The sequence below is a fragment of the Echinops telfairi genome, unplaced genomic scaffold (genome assembly GCF_000313985.2).
Source record: "Echinops telfairi isolate 266 unplaced genomic scaffold, ASM31398v2 ScPeMD7_23;HRSCAF=83, whole genome shotgun sequence".
In the NCBI taxonomy this organism is placed as follows: Eukaryota; Metazoa; Chordata; class Mammalia; order Afrosoricida; family Tenrecidae; genus Echinops; species Echinops telfairi.
In genome coordinates, this window is record NW_022103920.1 from 10,879,203 (window position 1) to 10,902,508 (window position 23,306).

The 23,306-nt window shown below is 47.3% G+C and overlaps 1 protein-coding gene across 4 annotated transcripts in view; it reads right to left on the reverse strand.

Moving 5' to 3' along the window:
* CALD1 (caldesmon 1) overlaps window positions 1–20,163 on the reverse strand; it is a 151,736-nt gene extending 131,573 nt beyond the window's left edge. For all 4 annotated transcript variants that reach the window (XM_045288761.1, XM_045288759.1, XM_045288760.1 and 1 more), the window contains exon 1: window positions 20,071–20,163. The gene's annotated coding sequence lies outside the window, so the exon portion shown is untranslated. The remainder of the gene's footprint in view (window positions 1–20,070) is intronic.
* Window positions 20,164–23,306: the final 3,143 nt, after the last annotated feature.

A 23,306-nucleotide genomic window follows, 5' to 3' on the forward strand; every position in this document is an offset into this window, starting at 1 on the left:
TCTCAAAACATTTTCTTTCTACTTGAGCCCTTGGTATCAGCTCCTCATTTTTCCCCTCCTCCCCACCCTCCTTCCCTCATGAGCCCTTGATAATTCATAAATTTTTTTTTCATGTCTTACACTGTCTGAGGTCTTCCTCACCCAGTTTTCTGTTGTCTGTCACCCAGGAAGGGGGTTATATGTAGATCATTGTGATTGGTTCCTTCTCCTCCACCTTCCCCTTACCCTCCTGGTATCTCTACTCTCATTATTGGTCCTGAGGGGTTGATCAGTCCTGGATTCCCTGTGTTTCCAGCTCTGATCTGTATCAGAGTACATCCTCTGGTCTAGCCAGATTTGTAAGGTAGAATTGGGGTCATGATAGTGGCGGGAAGGAAGCGCTCAAGAACTAGAGGAAAGTTGTACATTTCACTGGTGCTATGCTGCACCGTGACTGGCTCATTTCCTCCCCGCGACCCTTCTGTAAGGGGATATGATCAGGGTTTTATTATGACATCTTTTCTATTTTTACTTCCCCGTTTGCAGAACATGAGAGCGAGCAAACAGGCTATTTTCCCCCCGTCTATTTCTATGTTGTTAAGAATGTACACAACAACATGTACATCCATGGGACAGTTTTGACATGTGCAACATGGATTCCCATCTTGGAGTTCACCGTGTGACCATTCTCACCCTTTTTTCCTGAACATTCCTTCTCCAATGAACATAAACAAACTCACTGGCTCCCAAGCTTCCTACCCAATCTTTCCAGTTGCCCTTGTCAATTTGCTCCCATAGAGACCGTTCTTAAAAGAACACAGTGGGAGGCCGGGTTGACTAGGAAACAAATCCAGTCATCTATCTAGAAGAGAGAGCTTTCGATCACAATCATTCTATATCAAGAAGGCATCCCAACCCAGTCCAACTCAAGGCCATGAGTCCAACACGAGTCCATATGTCCCCTTTCAGACGTAGGTCTGACACCACCTGCAACGATGCAGAAAGGTGATGTTGAAGACAGGCATGAAAATCACAGGGCAGTGGGGTGTGGCTGAGTGGATCCCAGGTTGGTGGGATCCAACATGGCAGGACACTGGCAGAGTCCCAGCAATCAGGAAGGTGAACAGGAAGAGAGAGGGGGAGGCTCTCAATTTCCCCTGGTTCTAAGAAGGCCACCCTCCCCCCCAAGGAAGCATCGTCAAGCTGTGACCTGGTTGACAGGTTGGATTCCATCCGGGCACTTGCATACAACTTCAAGTTGACCTGAAATCATCGAACTACTACAAGCACCATGCTCAAAGTGGACTGTCTTGACTAGTAGAGCTAATCTTTGGCTTTAAGAAGACGTGGTTGAAGGTTTGGAAGTGATCAGAGGGCAATAGTTTTATGGGCGACTTCACAGACTTAATGTAATGAACGCTCATGTCTCTGGCCCCCTCTTCCATTATGGAGACCTGGGAAGCATTGGTATTTTTGGATTTGTGAAATGATGGTGTCTATGTATACTGACTTCAACCCTTGGGAAGACACTGAGTTTAGGGCCGTTCAGCAGCACCTTGACATGTTATCACAAGTAAGACTGGACAGGAACTGGGTGGGTATTTGGAACACACTCTTTTTGTTTGTTTTTTTCATATTCTCATAGTTCATATTTGCTCCTTCAAAGGAAGCTGAGTAGATGAATCTCCACTTAAAAGAAAGAGATGGAGACGCAAAGAGCTTTGGGTGCTATCTCAGGAAGTCACAGCAAAAGCTCACTGCCATCGAGTTGATTTTGACTCACAGAGATCCTACAGGACAGGTAAAACTGCCCCTGTGGGTTTCCAAGACTGTCACTTGTGACAGGAGTAGAAAGTCCTATCTTTTCCCCAAAGCTGGCAGTTTTGAACTGCTGACTTTGCGATTGGCAGCCCAACACTTAACCACTATACCACCGGGACTCCTGAAGCCATAGCAAAGTAGTGAGAGACAAGGCGTGGGGTATCCACCTTCCTCTTTAAGCCAACCTGGAAGTTTTGTAGGAGAAGTGAAAGTTTGAATCTTCTGAATCCTTTACAAGAATTGTATATCCCTGTATATACAAACGAGGCTGAGTGTGGAGAATTAGATGGGAAGATACAGGTAGATACCCCAGAAGGTTAGGCGTCTGGCCACTGCTGCTTTCCTGACCTCCAGAGGAACTTAAAAAGGATGGGTGAGAGCACCAAGTCCATGTCCAGGTGGGGCAAAACGCTCACCTTTGCTAAAAAAAAAGAAAAGAAAAGAAAAGAAAAAAGTATAAATATGCTCTCTAAATATGTCTTCGAAACAGCAGTGAGCAAAGAAAGGCTTGGGGAGTGTGAGTCCCTGTCCCCAGTAGAACCATTCAGCAACGTAAGGACTGGTGATAACGGGTGAACCCTTATCACTGGGAATAGCCAAGAAGAGCTGACATGGAATGAGACAGAGGACTACTCTCTGCAGAAAAAAATATATACATATGTATTTTTTTAAATATTTATTTAAAGGCTGGCCTTTCCATTCTGGTAGCCACCAGCCCCTTGTGGCCATTTTAATTTAACTTAATTCAAATGAAATACATTTCCCCCCTTAGTTTCCCCATTTTGAGTGCTTATTAGCCACATAAGGAGAGTGGCTACTGGATGGGGCAGCACAGAGGACATGGCCCTCACCGCAGCAAGCTCTCCTGGCCATTCTTGCTATAAGTCTTCCAGCTCCCAATGCAAAGTGATTGTCCGGTACACAATGCTGGTGTGCACGTCGATGGAAAGAAGATGTGTCAGACACGGCTTCTGCTGTCCAGCTTGCTAGTTAGCCTCATATTGACTCTGACGCACGGCAGCCTTACGCCTACCAGAAGGAAATGTGCCAGGTCTTGTGCCACCTCCTCCATGATGGTTGGGATAGTTGAGTCTGCCGTGGTGGCCATTGTATTCATTCATTTCATTGAGGGTTTATCTGATTGCCCCTGCCCCTGCCAAACCTGCTGTCCTGGCTAGCGACTGGTCTTTCCAGATGGTATGTCTAAAGTAAGCAAGTTGAAGTCTTTTATCATCCTGCCTCTAAGGTGCATTCCGGTTGTATTTCTTTGAAGACTGAATTGTGGGTTCTCTGGCAGACCACAGTATATTGACTATTCTTTACCAACACCACAGTTCAACTTCACTGATTCTTCTTCTGTCTTACACCTTCATGACTCACCTTTGACATGCATTTGAGGAGATGAAAAAGAACAAGGCTTGGGTCATATCCACCTAGTCATTCAAGTAATAATCTCATAAAGGAGGTGGAAGAAGAAACCAGGATCCCCATGAGTATGGGACGAGTAGACGTCTCAAAGCTTGGACCTGTCCTTTGGATTCCCTCTGGAGGGTCTTTTAGATGTGGGTGACCTCCCTCTGTGATTGGGCATTTGCAACAGAGGAATGATACGTTTGGTGAATGCAAACAAGGCTAAGCATATTTCAGATGGAGCCATGAGTCTGCTGAAAGGTGGTGGATGGTTTAGGTCATGGGTCGTTAGTAATTGCAAATCTGGTATAGTGTCAGCATATTTTACACGGCAGTGGTTTGACTTGTTCAAGCCCTGGTGGCACGAAGGTTAAGCAATCAGCAGTTCAAGCCCACCCAGTGACTCTGTGGGAGACAGTCCTGAAGGGCTGCTTCCTTAAAGATAACAGTCTACAAGACCCAGTTGGGAAGTTCTACTCCATTGTGTAGGGTCACTCGGAGTAGAAATCAACTCAATAGCACCTGACAACCATTTTCACTTGAACATGACCTTCTGGACTTGGTGGACTTCTCAGGCATCAAACTATTAGCAAAGAATGTGTCTTCTCTGTGATACTAGTTTGTTCCATTCATATTTCTAGTTTAGTGGTCAAAAGCTAGTTCAGAGCCTTAGTCAGTGTCATCGATTGAATTCTGTCCCCCTCAGAGAATGTGTCATGGCCGGGTCATGATTCTAAGTGCCTTGGCAGTTAGGTAATGAAGTAACCTGGAAATTATGTGATGACGTGATCCTCCCCAGTGATGCGGTCTGATGTACTTATCCTATGTAAATCCTAACCTCTGTGGACACCATGCTTGGTAAAGTAGAGGGCAGTGAACAAGAGGAAGGCTGTCTACAAGATGGATTGACGCAGTGGTTGAAACAGTGGATTTAAACATAAAAATAATTGTGAGGATAGTGCGGGCCCAGGAGGTGCTTCGCTCTGCTGGACACAGGGTCCCTACGAGTGGGAGCCAACTGGATTGCAGTACCTCAAACAACCGCAGAACAGCCATGGTGTTAATGAAGCGGGACTAGAGGCAGTTGCGTTAGCTTATCATCTACAGGACTTGGTTGCATTTTGAGTCCATCTCTTTTGAGATGTAAAAGACACTAAACAATCAAGTAGGGACCAGGCGGACCTATTTCCAAGAAAGATCTAGAAGGGGAGCAAGATCCCTGAATGGAGACCCTCCCAACACTGGGAAAGACGGATGCCAGGAAACATGTGGAGCTCCAAGGAGTGCTGGGCCCATAGACTTTAGAAGGAGGCAAAGATATTCCTGCAGAGTCAACAGAGAGTGCCTTCCCCTGTAGCTAGCACCCTGAATTTGGACTCCCAGCCCCCCAAACCATGAGAAAATACATGTCTGTTTCTTAAAGGCACCTGTTTGCAGTGAGCCTATGAGAGCAGCAGCAAGAGCTAATCCCTCTGACTCAAACTCACTCTCTGCCATCCAGTCAATCCCGACCCACGGCGACACTACAGCCAGGGTAAAGCTGGCCTGGTGGGTCTCCGAGACGGTACCTCTTTGTGGGAGTAGAAAGCCATACCTTTCTCCCTCCGAGTGGCTGGTGGGTTCGAACTGCTGATCTTGTGGTTCTCAGCTCCACTCATAACCCACGACACAATCAGCGCTCCTTAACAGAGAGGCTTCAAAAAAACATCCCTGGAAAAATTCCATCCTCTTTCAATTCTATTTTTTTTTTCCACCAAGTTTTGGAAGTCTCCTCATCCAAGCAGCAATCTGACTAATAATGGTGGGAGTTGAGATGAAAGTGTGAAAATTCACTTATACGACCTTGGATTGGGAATCTAAAGGTATTGTGTTCATAGCCACATTCTTGTAAGTGAAGGTCATAATATTGCTGACTGGGGACTAATTAATCCCTGGTGATATTCAACTTCTATTTAGCAAGATCAGTACATGTATCGATGGTGTAGTCTCAACTCAGGAAGCAAGCCAGAAACACTCTTCTAGGAACTAAAAATCTACGATACAAAGCTTGAAATCACACTAAAGCACAAACCCGATAACTCAAGAACACACAATGTAAACAGGTAAACCCAAACAATGAATTTAAATGTGGCTGGGCTATGGCCTCCTTCCTTTCGAGTAAGTCATGCAGATAGTCGTTGTGACTGTTATTGTTTTGGGTGTAGCTGTATATTTCTTTGAATAAGAAATGACTCACAATTCAGTCCAGTTTAAGGATAACACAAGACAGAAGGACCGCTGAGCCACTGCCTCACTTATAAGAGTTTGTACTGACCCAGAACCTATGTCTTTTGGAGCACTTAGGTTATTGTTTGTATTTTAATTAAAGACTACGTCACTGCCTTCTCTAAAGCACTATAATCTCCTTGAAGATGGTTCTTCTTGTTGGGTGTCTTCATGTCAGTCCTAACTCACAGTGACCCATGGGATAGAGTCAAACTATGCCTGTTGGGTTCTCTTGGCGTAATCATGGTAGGAGCCAACTGTATTGTCTTTTCACCATGGGACCTCTGGGTGGGTTTGAGCTGCTTAATTTTCAGTTAGGAGCTGAGTACTTATCGGTCGTGCCCCCAAAGCTCCTTTCCCTGAGGGTAAGTTCTGCACACACTACTCCTTGTCCCATCGAGGCAGTCTGAATCAAAGTGAGTGTGTGCACAACAGAGCCAAACATGGCCCAGCCTTGCACCATCCTCACAATTGTTCCTACGCCTGAGCCCATTGTTGCAGCTACTGTGTCAATCCATTGCCTTGAGGGCTTTCTTCTTTTTCATTACTCATCCTTATGAACCTACAAAGCTCTTTTCTAAAAAAAAAATTATTATGCTTAAGTATATGCAAAGAATCCTGGTGGTGTTCTAGTTAAGCCCTTGGCTAGTAACCAAAACATCGGTTTGAACTCACCAGCCAGGGTGGCTCTGGAGAAAAGTGTGGTGATCTACCTCTGTAAAGGTCAACAGCCTTGGAAACCCTATGGGGGCCATTCTACTCGATCCTAGAGGGTCCTATGAGTCGAAAAATCAACTCAATAGCCACAGGTTTGATTTTGGTTAAATATATATGACACAAATGTGTCATTTTAGCTACGTTTATGTGATATTACTTACATTCACCTTGATTTCTACATGTTTTTCATCATCCTCAAAAGAAACCTAGGGCCTCTTAAGCAAGAAACTTCCATTGTGTCCCTCTCCCCACACCCCACACCTTTACCTCCATCCCTGGTTAAGGGAGAATCTACCTTTGTCTTGATGTATTTGCCTATTCTAGCGATTTCATCTACATAGAAATGAGAGAGCATTTTTCATTTACATATTTTACTCAGCATGTTTGCAAGATTCGTCCATGCCACAGCATGCATCCGAAGTTATTTCTCTTGACAGCTGGATAATATCCCATTGTCTGTATCTACCACACATTGATTATTCATTTGTCTGTTGATGGAAGTTTGGGTTGCCTCCACATTTGGCTATTGTGCATCATGGCCCAGTGAATGCTGGTGTTCCCGTAGAGTTTGTAACGGAATATTTTCCTCAGTGCTAGCACTAGGTTCATGTGGGTGGAGTTGGAATACATTCCAGTGTGCTGCTTACTCATTGGACTTAACTGGTCTAGAGATGAACTTGACTAACGCGAAGTCTGAAGCCCACCTCTCCAGTTGAGCGCTCAGTAATTGTGGGTCAGGGACAATTGATTGTCGCGCTCAGGTGTATGTGTTGATCCATATATGGGCTTGCTTTCCTCTCGGGAATACAAGAACTTTGTCTCAGAAAGGTATTCTAGCTTCAGGAAGAGGGAGAGTCGGCATTCACAATTGAGGGAAGAGGTGTGTCCTGGGAGATTTAAAAAGAAGGAAGGAGAAAGACGACTTATGAATAAGAAGGGAGTCGGGAGTGAGCTGAAACAGTCCGAATTCCCAAGACCTTTGTGGGTCCCGGCTACTCCTCCATCATAATTAAAAAACAATGACATGCAGAGCCCATTTAAATACTTCCACAAGTCTAAAAAAAAGGGGGGTTGCTTCAATTTGCTCTCTAACTAGGCTCGGTAATTAGAAACACAAGGCACGATTCTGTATAGTTGCTTGGAAACCAAAGCTTCCTAGGCTTAGTGGAGGTGATTGGCTGGTTATAGGACTTTTATTTTTTTAGCACCACCTATCTTAGGACCTTCCTCTCCGGTCATAGGAAGAATGTGGGGCTGCCCCACCCATCTCTGGAAATACTAGAGGCCCCTAGTACCACTTGAGATACTCAAAAACGGTCTGAACGACTGTGTTCCCTAAAGACAGAAAGTCTGATGAGCACTAGACAATGAATCTATCGGGTACCCATCGCGTGTGCACCACAGCAGTGAAGGCGTGGAGATGGACTGCTGAAGAAATCAGCCATTGAAGATCGTAGGGAACACTGTTTGACTCTGACACACCCGGGGTCACCGGAAGTTGGCGTTGGCATGATGGCACTTGGGTGTCCACTGGTTAGTTGAAGTATGGCCAGCTAAGTGTCCAAGCTCAAAGAATGAAACGTGCTTTGCAATAAACCAGCTTTGCAATAAATCGTGACATCCTGGTCTGTCTCCGATCCCTGAATTCTACTGTTTCTCACTGCTTCTCCAAACATGTACTTCGTAAACTGCAGACGTTTGGGGGATGGGAGGTGGAGATGTGGGGTAGGGAGCAATCTCAGAATTACGGGCAGCAGCTCTTTACTTCCGACAAAATCCACCAAGAAAATGGAAAAATACTTGTATTCCAGGGCTTCAACTCAACAGTTGCCCGGCCTGTCAAAAGAAAACATGTGGCAACCACCTGCCAAGCATCTTGGACAAACGACACCTTCTGGTGTTTCTACCTGATCTCAAATCTCTTTGGAGCCTATTTACATTTCCCAATTTTTCACACTTTAAACAAAGCTGTCCACACTGTGTTTCAAGATGACTAAGCAATTCTGTAGTCAGGAACCAAAGCAAGTCCTGCCAATTTCAGAATCATTAAGTTTCTGCAGCCTAATATAAACAGTTCCAAGAACGACATGTGGTCTAGCAAAAGTATACATTACAAGTAGTCAATGTTGCGGCCAGCTGGCAGACAGATCACCCCATTAAAGTAGAATTGTTGAGAATGCAGGGTACTATTTTTCTTTTCTCTTCTTATTTTTTCTGCATCCAACTTGGTTTCTTCGGGAAGGTTTTCAAGCGCACAAGAGCAAAGGATGAGGATGGAATTGCAGCCTCTGGCGAACCAATGAGCAATCCTCCTGAAAGCCTTGGGAACTTGCAAAGCAACCCCGTTTCAACCAGGTCTCCACAGGAAGCCAAAGCAAACCGGAGCTGGTGAATCCAGTTTGTTCCCACTCAAGGGGAGATGTTGGTGTTTTGAATGATCAGTGGCAAGGTCTCGGGTGACCACTAGACAATGGATGTGCATATGAACGTGCATCAAGTACCAACAGCATCTTTTTTTGTTCCCACTCAAGGGGAGATGTTGGTGTTTTGAATGATCAGTGGCAAGGTCTCGGGTGACCACTAGACAATGGATGTGCATATGAACGTGCATCAAGTACCAACAGCATCTTTTTTTCTGACCAAAGGAGTACCTTTACCAACTTGATTTGTTGGACAGAATTTATTGCTAAATATGGCTCAACTCATAGAGTTCATGGTACCATGAATGAGTAAACCATTTGAGAGAAAACTACTAGGACATCAATCCTGTCCAGCTAGTTGGGAGATACAGCCTGATGACTTTAAGCTGATAAATAGGGATGTTAGACCAACCCATCCTTCCAAGGTCTCTAGTTGAGCGTATGGCCAAGTTCACTATCATACAGAGAGGTCCTGTATATTCATCTGTACCAGGAACCCATGGTCTTCTCCTTCACTGTGTTTAAATTCAGATATTCCAGAGTGGCAGACAGTCTACACATCATCATCACGATGGATAACTTCAGTAGAAACATTCAACAGAAATGTACAAAGTATTATTCATGTAGTCGGCATTTGGCTGGGAATGGCGTATTGGTCATGAACACAACTGCCCTGCCTTAATGCCGCTGAGAGTTTGATGGTGGAGATGGGCAATAAATAAGTAGGAATTGGGCACAGAATGAGCAGAAAAGACCACGGGCTGCTATGAGCCAATTAGGGGATGGCTTACTGGTTTTCTTTGGGTCAGAGCAAGGCATAGGCAACATTACAGACTGAACTGTATTCCTCAAAAAGATATGTTGACGTCTTTCCCCAGGACCTTTGAATGTAGCCATTATAGATAGAACTTTATCCCCCAATCCACCCTCCCTCCCCTCCCCTGAAAAAGTACATATACTAAATTCCTCATCTTTGTATCTGTGATTGTGGATTTGTTTTGGAAATAAGGTCTCTCTTTGAAGATGTCATTCGTTGTATGAGTCGGGTGAGCCTTAATCCTTTCTTTGTGGAGTCTTGAAAAGACGAGAGCAGACATGGAGACACACGGTTGGTGGAAGGACAGATGTCATGTAAGGACCTGTCTCCAAGCCAAGGAATACCAAGGATTTCTGGGAACCCGGAAGCTGGGAGAGAAGGATGGAACAGCTTCTCGCAGAACCCTCGGAAGAAACCAATGTGGCGGATATCCTGAGTTAGACTCCCTGACTCCAGAACTTTGGGGCAATAAATGTGCATTCTTAGAAGCCACCCAGTGTGGGGTGTTTCGCTGCAGCACACCAAGGACTGCAGCAGAGGTAGCAAGAGTTCTTTCAAACAGGAGTGACACGCATATGCAAAAACTCATGCATTGATCACGAGAACATTAACCTATATGACCGGAAGTTGTGCTCACTCAAGAAATAAATATTGAGATATACTGCTGGTCAGACACTCACTTGCTTACAAGCTGACCCTGACGAATGGCCACAGGTTGAGACTGACTCTTCTCGGTCCTGATGAACAACACTCCTTCCCCCTCGTTTTTTCTCTCCTAAACAAGTGTGTGAGGAGTAGAGTAGCTAGTCAGCCTCGAGGGATGGTGAGTTAGTCTCATCCTCTTCTTTCCTCCCTCAGATCCTGTCTGGGTGGCATGAAAACAAAGGTCTCTCGGGCGCTTTCTGCCAGGATGCCCACAGATGCCAGGAATTCCCCGAACGTGTTACTTCTGCCATCATGGATGCTGTAGGGCGAGGACATCTTGCCAGATACCATCCACTCCATGACTCCATGAGCCTCTGACGCTGAAGACAGTGCATCCATCGCCCACCCCAGAGTAGAGGTAGAGCCCTGGTGGTGTAGTGGTTTTTTGCTGGGCTGCGATCCACATGGTTGGCAGTTGGAAACCACCAGCAGCTCCATGGTCAGAGAACTGGGCTTTCGGCTCCCATAAACAGATACAGTCTTAGAAACCCCGGGGTTGGGGGTGGGGGGGGGTGGAGCCGGCTGCTGTGCTGACTCAATGGCAGTGAGTTTGGTTTGGGGTTTCAGAGGTAGAAATGTACTGGTGGAGGCGAAGCTGGTGTTCTTTGTTTTTCAGACGTTGGTTCACAGTTCTAAGAAATGAACAGTTCACTGTAAATGTATCCCAGTGGCAGGACATCTCGTGACCAGCTTTCCCACTTTGCATACCACATGCAGACCTTTTCTTTGTGGACACACTGCCCCCGGACATTCATGAAAACAAGATGTTCTCTTGTTGCTTTTAAAGTGGAACAGCTTTAAGACAGGGTCTCAACTGAATTTTAAAACCAGATGTTACAAAGCAGAATGGCAGAGCCGACCCCAGCCATGAGAGTCATTCCACTTGAACTTGAATATCCTTGGTTAGCAGGAGGAAAAAAAATCAAAGCCTCCTTATGCTGGATGAAGGAGCGGCTCCAGGTTTACTACTGTCTCCACCCAGTGGCTTCCCTGTGGGGCTGCAAGGAAGCCGTTGGGCTTCCAGGACCCTTGGACTAGGACACAGGCATCTCTGGTGAGGGCTGGTGAGTGGGAGGGGCCTTGGCTTTGGAGGAGGTTAGGATGACCTTTCCCTCGAAGTCACTACCTTGTTTCTATGCCGACGCCACAGACTCTCCATGAAACGTCCCCACCCGACCCACCCCATGACCTCAGCTCCCTACCCTGCACACCTGGGTCTTGCAAAGAGCTACAGCACTTGGCTTCTAACCCAAGGGTTGACAATTCAACTACACATAGAGATGCCTTGGGAAAAAGCCCTCCAGATGTACATCCAAACATTCAGCCATGGAGCATGGCGGAGCAGGGTGCTACTCTGATACAAATGGGGTCAACATGAGTTGGCATTGAAGCAACTGATTCTCATGCACACACACACACAACTCATTCCCAGGTCAAATTCCTGGTCCTGTAACACCCCACCCTCATTTCTGCCTTTGGGTCTTTGTCCCTCCTCCCTCATAGTCTGAAGTTCTCTCCACTCCCGCAGATTCCCAGTGTCTTTCTAGAGTCCAACTCGTCTTCCATTCTCCATGAAGCTTTCCTACCCCTTATCCTAGAATCATTCTCATCCAGCTCCCAGAACATCACGGATGCTGTTCTTTTTGGTGATCAATACTAGATGGTCAATGCTAAGGTTTTTTTTTATCTTAAGTAAGCCTGAAGGTGCTCAATGCTCTGACCCAGAGCTCCTTACATTTTGCTACATGTGGTAAACATTTGCTGAGGTGAACTTACTGAAAAGCTCTGACCTAAGAGTTCATGTTCATGTTCCAAATATCGTCAGTATTATGGTCATGTGAGCTGTTTGTCAAATGTTTCTGCTTTATCCCACTATGAATTGACTTGCATCCCTAAAGGAGATTTGCCAAACTTAGCTAGTCATCAAACAGTACTCTTTTTGTTGGTCCTCACCCTTGGTACCAGTGAACATGATCTTGTTTGGAAATAGAGCCTTTAAAGATGTTATCCGTTAGCACAAGGCCACACTGGAATAAGACAGTTCTCATCTGGTGGTGGTATCCTTATAAAAAGAGTAGAAGAGACACAGAGGAAAGATGACCATGTGATGATGAAGGCAGGGACGGGAGTCTCACTGTAACTGCAGCTGAAGGAATGCCAGGACCTACCAGAAGTTGGGAGAAGTCAGAAATGACATACCGCTAGAGCCACCAGCGAAAGCAGGGCTCTGCCAACAGCCTGGATCCAGATTCGCAGCCTCCAGAACCGTGAGGCCACACACATCTCTGTTCTTTAAGCGAATTGCTACTAGGGTTTCAGTTCATACGTGCACAGATTTACTCCAGACAAAGGCCACTGGAGCACGTCTCTGCAGTCAGTAGATGGTTGCAGACAAGTTCTCTCAGTGACACATGTGCCTTTGTCTTATTTGGGTGCCTTCAAAAAAAAATCAAAAGAGACTTAAAAAAACAAAACAAAACCAACTGCGTGACCATCAGCTAGGTCAGAAACCACATCTTTCCATGAGCCATTTAAGCAAGATAAAAGCCAATGAAGACATTTTATGGAATGACTAACAACCGCAGACAAGTACTGGCTTTACCAATATGATGCAGAGAGCAAGGACCAATCATACCAGTGGTTTTCAAGGGAATCTGCTGGGCCAGTCAAATTCAAAGCAGAGAGGGAGGCTCAGAAGGTTGTGAAAACTATTTGGGGGATCTCTGAAGAATAATGTGGATAGAGTTTCTTAGAGGAACTGAGACAATCATCAGAGTTTTTTAGGATGCAGTTTTAAGAAAATAGAAAACTGCACTGGTCAGGAAAATTGGGCCACGAAGGTTTTTTTCCACCACTTCAACGCACCTACTTATTCTTTGAGAGTATTAAGGACTCTCCTATGAGAATCTTATCGGGAATCCTTACCCCGTCCACCCTGCAGCCCTGACCTCGCCCATTCCGATTCCTTTTGGTTCTCCAAACTAGATGGACATTGAATAGGAACATAATTGTGTCCTTGAGGGTGATTAAAACTGCCCTCTGGATGTGGTATAAATCAGAGTCCAGAATTCTTCTTCAGGGGAGGGTTGCAGACATGGAAACCCTGCCTTCAGAACTGTAGAGACCTTGATGGGTGATTTGTCTAGAAACAACAACTTCATGGTTTGATATTTTTATGTACTAAAGATTCCTGTCATTTTACCGTCATACCTTTGGACTGACCCTCATAGAAGCCACCCAGTCTGTTGTGCTTTACTACTTGTGAAAACAATGACTGGCCATGTAGCTGCTCAGACATGTGAGGAACAGCAAGGTTGAACATCGAAGGGAACTCATGCTGGGATACAGTCGACTCCAGATGGTGATGTTCGGTGCTCAGCCCATCGTTATGTAGACTGATTATGCACCAAGCACTTTCAGGGAAGTTTAGAGATATAAATCCTCATGGCAATCCTTACTGTCCTCATTTTACAGAGAAAACTACTGAAGTCCAGAGAAGGGGTGTGTGTGGCCCCGGGTCACAGAGTAAAGGGCAGCCTGGCTCATACCTATGCTTTGAATCCCAGCGCTGTGCTGTGTCCTCTTAGACCTGGAAACGAAGAAGAGAAAGCGAGGGGGAAGCGACCCCCATGACAATAATGAAGTGACCAGATGGCTCCTTGGATGGGTGCACGTGTCTCTACAAAGGCTCCATACCAGGATCTCTTTCCTGACAGGATGTGACCGGAGCGATGCTAGGATAAATTACCCTGTGATGTTGATGAACGAAGTAAAAATGGACCTCCTGTTTATGCTCCTTGGCGATTTGGCAAAGTGGCTTATTATTTTATTTCAGTAGGGTTTGCTTTGGAAAAATAAACAGAATTTATTCTAAAGCCTTAAAAAAATAAATGATAACTCTTCACACAGTGACCGTTTACTTGCTTGATTCATTTGATTGGCTTTAGACAAGAAGCTAAATGTCGCCCACTTCTCTGTGTGTGTGTTAGTCTCAGCCTAGATCCAGGTTTTGTGGAACCTGAAGATTGTATGGAGGCCTTCTCAAGGAAAGGGAATACAACATTAAAGGTACAAAGTTATAGTGGAGTGGTCCATGTCAATTAGATGCCCTGCGGCTTAAGCTCCCACAACTTGGTTGTAAATCCACAGGGACCACAGCCTTTGATTCTTATGAGCAATCCTGTCTTAGTCTAGGGTCTTTAGAAAAGCAAAACCATCACACACACTTCACAAGGGGCTTTAAAAAGTGCATGGAAAAACTCCATGATCTTTTCATTTTGTTTTCCCTCCCATGATCCCTTTGAAGCACCCTCATATACAGAGCGACTTATCTCAAGGACATGGCTCAGGCAGTTGTAGAGGTTGGCAAGTCCCAAATCATGGGTCGGATGTCAGGCTGGAGGCTTTGCCAGGCTCACAAAGGAGGACAGGCTGAAAAGGGGCAGCTGTTGGCTGTAGAGACTGAGGAATCCAATATTGGCAGACAAAATGGCAGGCTGCTGCCCCATAGGCTTCAGGGGCTAACAGAGCCCATGACCAGTAGGCAACACAGCATCCCATTGGCTCAAGTCCATAGAACCAGAGGTCAGTTGATGATGAGTTGGATACAGGAGCCAGAGTGAGCAAAAAGCCGGAGAGCTCTTCTCTAGAACATCCACACCTGCTGTATGCAGGCCACATCTCCGAGGAAACTCTCTTTCAATTGATTGGCTTCTCAAAACAGATCTCATCATGGAACTGATTCTATCATATTAGGTATCATCATGGAGGATAACAACATCATTGCATAACTTCAAGTCCCTGAGAATCCTGGCCCAGCCAGGTCACCATACAGCTTTTAACCATTACAATTCCTAAATAAGGTCATCACACCCTTATTTTGCTTTGTAATTGTCAAACCACAGCTATATTTCCCCCTTAAAAAATTCCTACTCAAAACCCAGCATTTAAGCGACAAATACCATAAGGGATAATTATGCTTCACGCTTCAAAATGGTTTGCAGAAAAGTAGAATTGCAAACGAAGCCGGGGCACTGCAGTGTTCTGCCCATAAACCACATAATTCAGTAGGATAGGTGATGAGAGGGCAGAGAAATGTAAAATATTATGCCTCTCTGCCAAGATGAGACCAATCAAAAATAAATAAACAGGATCATAAATCACAATTTACGTCAATGAAAACATTGCTGGGTTCACCAAAGTTTCCACTGCATTGAATCAAAGAGTCCATTTTATAAGAAAGGATGAAGGGGCACTGGAGTGGCTTTTACAAGCCAACAGCTACTATAGAAACCAGGGTGGAGAAAGCCCAATTTAAGACCTATTTGTAGAATGTGTGCATTAATGAATGACTGAACGCGGTGTATATTTGTGGAACAGGAAAAGGACCAAACTATAAAACCAAACCCACTGCTGTAGTGCCAATTCTGACCCCACAGGACAGGGGGGGACTGTCCCTGTGGGTCCCCAGTGCTGTCAGCTTCACGGAAGCAGGCTGCCATATCTTTCTCCTGCTGGGGGGCAGTGGTGGGTTTGAACCACCGACCTTTGGGTTAGAAGCTGAGGGCTTAACCACAGCACGACCAAGACTCCTTAGGAAAATGGACAGATGGCCCCAATGCCTTCCCCATTAGCCCCTACTTACAACTGCCTCTTGTATCCTAATTCATTAGCCAGACTTCTAGGAAGGCAGTCAGACATCTTCCCAGAGTGTCTCCTTTTAACAAACGTCTTGGTGTTTCTCCAGTTGATAATTCTGTGATGAAATCAGGTTCTAAATCAAGAGACGAATAGGCTAACCGATGAAGCCATGGAAGCACTTGGAGAAAATGGTTTTAAGAGAGTTTCTTCCCTGAGGCCCAGCATGTGTTAGTGCGGAGGCTCCCTCCACCCCACCCCACCCTCCACCCTCTGGATTATGCCAAACACACTTTCCTTTAATGTCAAGATGCCCCAATCTATCAATTCTGGTCATTAAATAAGAGAACTCAATATCCATGTTGGTCTGCTCCATTCCGCTCTCACACAGGGTTTCCGCCAAAGATATTAACTAGTCGGCGGCTCCTTTTTCCTGTCAGTGAACCAGCCAGCAGGTCTGAGATCACAGCTCATTTGTACCACGTTGGCGTGAATTCTCAGATTCCATTTGTCTCCAGCTTCTTAAAGGCTGGTGTTAGAGTGAATGATAGACATTTTGTTTTGAATTAAAAAGGAGGGGCGGAAGGGGGGGCGTAGGGAGAACCAAGTAAGAAGTTTGGCCTGAAATAACTGCTTTGAGGAATACAGCTCTGCCTTGAGGAATACAGCTCTGCCTTGTCTTCTCATAAAAAAGTAGGTTTAAAAAATCTAGATTTAATTTGGCCTTAAGTAGGAGCTGGGAGACAGACGAGAATAGGAGGAAGGAAAATGTCTCTCTGTCTCTTTTTTCACTCCCCAGATTGAGGGTTTGTTTTTCTTCAGTCCTACCAGGGTCCTGTCACGTAGACTAGTGAACACGGCTCAGGACTGGATTTTCTTGGCAGGAGCTGAGGCGGCTTGGGTGGCTGAGCTGGACAAGTCTCCTCTCAGGTAAGATGTTGGATGGTTTGGGTTCAATGCTGAGTAGCACCGTGATTGTTTTCTTCTTCCTGCCCCACAATTGGGTGCTTCTTGGAGCAAAAGACTGGGAGCCTGGAAATGAGTCCCTCCATTCCTTCTCCTTTCTCCCTTCTGTCGGTGGTCATCAACTTGGCTTGTCTACCTCCCTCATCGCTCCCTATCCCAAACCAGGTTCCACAGGAAGCCCTTCCTTCCCCCAGTCCCACACCCACTACCCACCCAAAGGACGTCTTCAATCTGGCCAGTCTCTGCCCAGGTTGTTACTGGAATGCCCTCTTAGCTTGCTCAACACAAAAGTTTCCTGAGTGTTGGGAAGACCACGGGTATCGATTCCCTTCAGCCCCTAACCAACTTTAGGCTATGCCCAGACTTCCTGGTGTATTTCCCTCTCTTGGCCCATAAGGAGGCTCCAAGAGCCCTCGTCTTGAGGTGAGGCTCCTGGAAGACAGAGTGGATTCAAGACCTCACCCATCAGAATCTGGAGTGGAAGCCCCTTGCTGGAATCCCTGGGGGGCAGGGGGTGGGGGATTTGAGTTCAAGAGAGATCCAACTCTGAGCACTGGACTTCAAACCCAATGGGAGACTGAGCGCTTAGTCCAGCATGCTCAGGTTGGCCTGTTCTACCACACTCAAGGAAGGAGGAAGGGGGAAAAAAAGATCGACTTTATCTGGAGCTTCACTGGCTCCAAAAGCACTGGTCCACTCACTGTGGGCATAAACCCTCCATTTAGCCAGTCCTGAAGCCAGGGCGAAGCCTGCTGGGCACTGGGGACAGAAGGCCTTTCGCTCCCATGCCATAGGCCAACGATCTTTCTCTCCGAGCTTTGAGAAGTAAAGTGGACCCAAATCCACAGAACATAGTCAGGGAGGTACCTACGCTGACTATCAGCCAGCCTCCATTTGGAACACCCCAGCGAGACCATTCGTGGGCTTGGGGTGCTTTTCTGTTGACTCAGGAATTTCTCCAGTAGAATTTTATGTACACAGCAATTTTCATTAAAAAAAAAAAAAAAGGCCTTGGCATTTCGGGTGCCGTGAAGAAATAGGCTTCTCTCTCTCTCCTGGAGAATTCCTGAGCGTTAACAGGGATGAATGGAAGTTCAGTGTTGGAAAGAGCTAGAATCTCAAAGGCTCATTAAAAAACAGAGGTGGGGGCAAGCAAAGAAGGAGGAGGAAGCTGTTCTGCTCATGGAAAAGGTAAAAAGACCGGGCGAGGGCATGGAAAGAATGTAGGGGTGGAGGGCAGAGAGGGGAGAAGGAGAGAGAGTGAGAGAAGAGAGAGGGGAAAGGAGAAGACCTAGAGGAAAAGAGCGATCTACAAAGCCTAAGTGAAGGGCATGAAAGCCCCCCTGATATTTCACTCTTGGTGTTTTTGATTCGCGTTTGCATCACGCAAGGTGGGTGTGTCAGAGCAGCAGCGGGCCCCAGCGGGGGTTCAGCGGCTGGGGACTCACCAGTCGCTTTCCACGCTGTCCTTCTACGGCATCTCTGGGTGGACCCCAACCTCCACCATGCTGGTTAGCAGCTGAGCACTTCAACGGTTAACACCCCCCAGAGATCCCTGTGCCGCACGCAGGAGCAAACGAGGAAGAATCAGTCCTGACGTAAACATGGACCCAGAGGACTGACCTTGGATGGTGGAGTTGAAGAGGCTCTGACGGGACTGTTTTTTGCTTAAAACATTGCCACGATGATGGTTGGGAGAGGGTGGCGTGAAGAGACAGGAAGGAAACAATGGGTTAAGTAGGGGACTATAGACAAAAGAGGTATTTTATCCCCATCCCTCCTTCCTGCCTCGTACTGATGATCTAGTGAGCTCTGAGATGCCAGTCTCAGCGCCCAACTCTGGAAGAGCATGTCCTCTGTTGCTCTGGCCCCGGGGGAGGCCAACCCCTACTTCCCCCGCTGATCAGTCCTATCAGCTCTCATTGGCTGATGAAGCCCATGGCCCAGAAGGAAGATGCTGTCTGTGACCCCAGAGCAAGCAGTCAGCGGTCAAGCACATGCCCACAGAGTTGAGTTGGGTAGGGCCAAGTCTACAGCAAGGGCTTGGGGCATAGGCCCCAACAGAGAGGACAGGAGAAGAAACAAAACCAGGTCCAAAGAGAGAAGAGGCAAGAACAAGACGCACACACATTAATCAACAAGTTTTATCCAACTCTCATTAGAAGCGGCAAGGAGGCCCTTTACGGGTGAATCACCGAGAGCACTTGCCGCCAGCATTCTGGTAACGGTTCTAAACCTCTGCTCAGTCTCTCTGTACAATCTTTCTGGGAGGCTTCATCGGCCGCCATTGTGTTCATGCTACCTATAAGCTATGGCTCTGAAAATCCTTATCTCCGGCTCCCTTGGCCTCTGCATACTTAGAGAGCCTTGTTTTCCTGATGGATGTCCTGGGGTGTCCCACCAGCTCTGAAGCCCCACACACCCTAAGCAGAAGCTCACCAAGTCCCCTCATCCTTCCTTCTCAGTTCCCCAGAGCAGGCTCCCATGGAAGAGTGGCTTGGACAGGGACAATTCCATGCTCCTTACTGTCTCCTACACCCTACCTCTGTCTCCACCCAGGGTCATGAAGGTGACTCAGGACGGGGCAGCATGGTGACCTGCTCCACATAACGTCGTCGCTATGACTCAGGGATGATTCTCCACCAACCGCAGCAGCAGCTCCTCACTGGGGAAAGAGATCCCTCACGAATCACATCATGCTGCGCGGAATTCCTCTCCCTAACCACGCGTGGGAGGAGAAGGCCACCCGAAGAACCACTGCTTGGAGACAGCCTTCAAGCAAATGGGCTGGAGGCTCAGGGGCTGCCCCTAATCACTCAACTGCTCCTTCATTTAGCAACTCTCATAAAGCGTCTGCTACAGGCAAGCAAGAAGCGCTGGCTGTGCAAGGGTTAAGCGCCACGCTCGTCAAACTCGCCTCAGGGGACAGATGAGGCACTAAGCTGTATAGAGACTTCCGGTCTAGGAACCCCAATGGAGCAGCTCTGTTCTAGCCTATAGGGTTGCTATGCATCGGAGTCTACTCAGTGGCAATGGATTTGGTATCTAGGAGCTGTCCCTGGGAGTGCAAACTCTTAACATTCTCAGCTGCTTATCAAAAGGTTGGAGGTCTGTGTCCATCCCGAGGTGTCTTGAAAGAAAGGCCTGGTGATATACTTCTCATATATATAGAAGAGCACAGTGTGACAGTGTCACACAGGGGGGTGGGTGGGTCGTCATGAGCCAGAACTCGTTCAACAGCACCTGGCTATTTTACTTAAGGAGGGAGAAATTCAGACCGATTTGAACTGGAAGTCGCAGAAGCTTGAAGAACATCACATCCATTTGACTTACCAGTCAGCACTTAGAGGTCCACGCTGAGCGTCCTTACAGATTACCAGTCACCGTGGAATTTCAAACAAAGAGCCTGCAGAGTTTGGGCAACACCTAGGACAAAAGGAGGATGAACATTTCAGAGGGAGGAAGGACTTTTCGTTCCTGTCTACAGTCCATTCTGCAGTATTGATTTCCTCCTCCAGTGCTCTTGCTTGTGGGAGCCTTCCCTGGGAGCTGTGGAGCCTAGGCTGACTCATGGCGACCCCTGTGTGTCAGAGTAGAACTGTGCTTTATCAGGCAGTCGGTCAATGGTTGAGTTTCAGAAGCAGATCATCAGCGGATCTGTTATCGGAGGTGCCTCTGCGTGAGCGCTAACCCCCAACCTTTCAGTTAGTCCTCCAGGTCCTTAAGGGAGAAACAAGCAGGTGTCTAAGCAGCAATGGTTGCATGTCAAGAAAACACAGGGGTTGTAGTCAGCTGGCGAGCTGTTCTAAAGAATGGGGTGAAGAAGTGGTATCGTTGATGCCAACCAGTGACTACGACAAAGGTTGGTACCAAGAACTCAGCCAACAACACCTTCGCTTAAGCTTCAGCCCCCCAAAACCTCTGGGGCCCAAACCTGCTGCTGGTGGTGGTTAGGAACGTGCCTGGCGGGTGAAGAGGAGAGTGTGGACAGTGACAACTAATTATGGGTATTTCCTAGCGGACCACACGGAGTCAACTCTCGCGCCTGTGAAGCTCAGCGATCGATGTTCAGCATGAAGAGGACCAGGGCAATCATTGCCGTGACAGCAAAATTCCTGTCATAGCCTAGCCCCGCCTCAGCAGGAGCAGTGAGCAAGAAACGCCAGCGTCTCTTCAGAGTCTGGGAAAGGCAGCGCTTGGCTTTTCATATGTTCCTTTCACTGGATAGGAAGGCTCTGAAGTGGCTGTGGTCAGTGAAGGTAGCTTACTTTCCCCCAACTCGATCCTCAACCGTTTGCCCTGTACGAGAAATGGCAGCCTGGAGAGGTAACAGGGCTTGCTTAGAATCACATGGCTAGACGTTGGTCTTGGGTCCCTAGAGCCTCAGCCCGGGTTTCGCAGGTCATAAACCTGCCTAACAGCCGCCTGCGGTCTTATCCGTCTTGGGGCACTAGTGGCGGCATTCCCTAAGCTTTTTTGCAGGGAACTATGAAGGCCTTCTAAATTTGTCCTCCAAGCCAGGCACCATCTTTAGCAGTTGCCCAGGTGATTTTAACTCCCCTTCCTCAATCTCTGCCATCTCCTGCTACTTGTCCCCAGTGCCTGGGTATAAGTGATAGCTGACCCATGGACAACTTCAAGCTTCTAGCTCCGTATTCTGGGGACATGGGCCTTGATCTCAAGGACCTAACAGCCAATTGGAGGATGAAACAGAATTGCACGTCTAGTTACCGAGTCAGAAGGTGCTAGTAGGTCCGTGCCCCATTCAAGTTCCTTTCCCTGCCCCATTCTGGCCACATTTTGGAGGTCTTTATGTAAGTCTGAGGAGCAGGGGTAAGAAATTTTACTGGGCCTCTCCTCGCTGGAACACTTGCCAAACCTGGATTGATCATCGGATTCCTTGGAGTCCTGCCAGGACCCGGGGTAAGTTGAGAAAATACGTGTTGAGTGAAAGGCTGGGATTCAAGGAGGCGCTTGAAGGAAGCTCTGAGTTCTCAGAATCTGGAGGCCACATTTTGTGTCTGTCAACCTGCCCTATCACCCCTGCGCCAATTCTCACTCATAGGCACTGTGTAGCAGAGAGTACAATTGCCCCCAAGGGTTCCCAAGGCTGTGACCTGACCAGATGTGGTGTAGACTCCCAATCTGTCTCTCACAGAACAGCGGCTTAGGCTCCAGCTGCCGACCTTTTGGTTAGCAGCGGAGCACTTGCCCACAGGGACCGTTCCACCCTGTCCTATCCGGTTGCTACGAGTTGGAATTGAGCCCATTGCAGCGCGAGAGAAATGTAGAATGCCATGCTACGTGGTGATCCAAGTATTTGAGGATGAAAACGAAATACAAAGATGGTGCTCTGATATGTACATTTATGAACAAATCTGCAGAGTGCCCACTACGTGCCAGGCCCACAGTGGGGACACAACAGTGAGCAAACACCATACTATCATGCCCCACAAAGCCTTTGGTGTCTCCAAACCAAGCCCAAATGCATTGCCCTCGGAGTCTAACTCCCAGTGACCCTAGAGGAGAGAGTAGGCCTGCCTTTGTTAGTTTCTGAGACTGACTCTTTACCGGTGTAGAAAGCCTTGTCTTTCTCCTGCGGAGTGGCTGGTGGTTTCGAATTGTTGACCTTGCAGTTAGCAGCCCAACACATAACCCACTACACCACGAAAGCTCTCTATGGAAAGACTCTCCTTGCCATCCAATCAAAGCTGACTCACAGCGGCCCCTGTGGGGGTTTCTGAGACTGTACCTGTTGACGGGAGAAGAAAGCCCAGTCTTTCTCCCATGGAGCTGCTAGTGGTTTCGAACTGCCGACCATGTGGATCACAGCCCAATGTGTATCCACTACACCACAGAGAGGACTAGAGGAAGAAAATGCTTGTCTGTGTATGAGCTGATGCCTAACTCGGAGAGACAAAGACAGAGAAGACTAAACCAATGGAGATTATTCTTAAATGTTCTTTTCCGTTCTATTTTCAGATTCAGGCTCTAAGTAGGTGAAGCTCTCACTCATGTTTGATGATCTCCCCCTGGCATTGGAGTTCCCCTGCAACATCCAATGGGGGCCCTGCAAATCATTACATCCTCTGTCCTGCTGCAGCACTGTTTGCAATGGGCGCCCTGCAAATCATTACATCCTCCGTCCTGTTGAAGCACTGTTTGCAATGGGCGCCCTGCGAATCATTACATCCTCCGTCCTGCTGCAGCACTGTTTGCAATGGGTGCCCTGCGAATCACTACATCCTCCGTCCTGTTGAAGCACCGTTTGCAATGCCCAGCATGTGACTGCTGGCTGACCTGGTTCAGAAGGACGTTCTGCAGTCTGGAGGGGACACGGTGGAGAAGGGAGTGACTCGGATGCAGGAAAGGGGAAGGGAGAATGGGACCCGGCGGCCGTACAAGATCAGCAATTGAGACTGTCTTCCTGCTCTTCCCATCACCTCCCAGCCAGGGGCCAGAGGCCAGGGCCTCTTTACTCACCCAGTTGTTCAGACATGTGGATCAACGTGGGTTTTATGTGGATGTATTTGCTGTAGGAGAAGCCAGGTGTCATAGGAGCAAAGAAG